Here is a 1,074-nt window from a genome sequence, read left to right as displayed (position 1 = left end):
TTTTTTTTTAAAATCAGCGTCAAAACACGCCTCGAAAACTCGAGACACTGTTTTTCAGCCTCCCATTGATCCCAATGGGGTTTTGGAGGCGGAAAACACCTGAAGATAGGTCAAGTCACTTCTTTTTTCCACGAGGCGGTTTTGACGCCAGCGGGAAAAAGGCGCCTCCGCCTCCCATTGAAATCAATGTGAGTCATTTTCTGTCAGTTTTCGACCTGTTCTTTGGCGCGGTTTCCGCGTCAAATCACTCGTCAAAAAACTCAGTGTGAACATAGCCTAAAGGTGCCTTCCAAAACGGTAACCCTGCTTCATGTTCTGGCAATCACAATTTGGGATTTTTTAAATTTTTGTAAAAACTCTCTGCAAACCCTCGTGCTGATTTTCCAGTTTTGGAACCCGTGGCAAAAGTAAAATAATTTCTTGTATGTTATGTTTTTTAATCTTTTCGTGAACACTTACTGCATTCAATTATACTGATCTTTCATTCATGACACGCTATTAAGCAGTAACTGCCGGAGAAGTTACACAAAAAAAACTATAAAGTGTAGGCGTTGGTGGTATAGTGGTGAGCATAGCTGCCTTCCAAGCAGTTGACCCGGGTTCGATTCCCGGCCAACGCATGAAATAGGTATTTTTTTTTGTTTTAAGCTTTTTGTGAACAAACTCTGCAAATCCTTCTGCTGATCTTGCATTGTTTGTACTAATTTAGCTGAAACGTAGAACGCAGAAAAAGTAGAGATGCTTTGTAGGTGTTGGTGTTATATTGATTTGTAAAGGTGCCTTCCAAAACGGTAACCCTGCTTCATGTTCTGGCAATCGCTACTTGTGATTTTTAAAACTTTTGTAAAACTCTCTGCAAACCCTTGTGCTCATTTTCCAATTTTGGAACCCGTGGCAAAAGTAAAATAATTTCTTGTATGTTATGTTTTTTAATGTTTTCGTGAACACTTACTGCATTCAATTATACTGATCTTTCATTCATGACACGCTATTAACCCCTTCCCGACATTTGTCGTAAGTATACGACATGGAAAGCCATTGCGTCCCGCAAAATGTCGTATACTTACGACAAAT

The 1,074-nt window shown here is 39.8% G+C and overlaps 1 non-coding gene across 1 annotated transcript; it reads left to right on the top strand.

The window, feature by feature from the left end:
• The first annotated feature begins 548 nt into the window (after positions 1-548).
• TRNAG-UCC (transfer RNA glycine (anticodon UCC)) lies at positions 549-620 on the top strand. The gene has a single exon. It is a non-coding gene; the product is annotated as a tRNA-Gly (tRNA).
• Positions 621-1,074: the final 454 nt, after the last annotated feature.

The sequence above is a fragment of the Rhinoderma darwinii genome, chromosome 4, assembly GCF_050947455.1.
Source record: "Rhinoderma darwinii isolate aRhiDar2 chromosome 4, aRhiDar2.hap1, whole genome shotgun sequence".
Taxonomy (NCBI): Eukaryota; Metazoa; Chordata; class Amphibia; order Anura; family Rhinodermatidae; genus Rhinoderma; species Rhinoderma darwinii.
The sequence above is the reverse complement of the archived record's forward strand: the minus strand, read 5'-3'. Positions and strand labels throughout refer to the sequence as shown.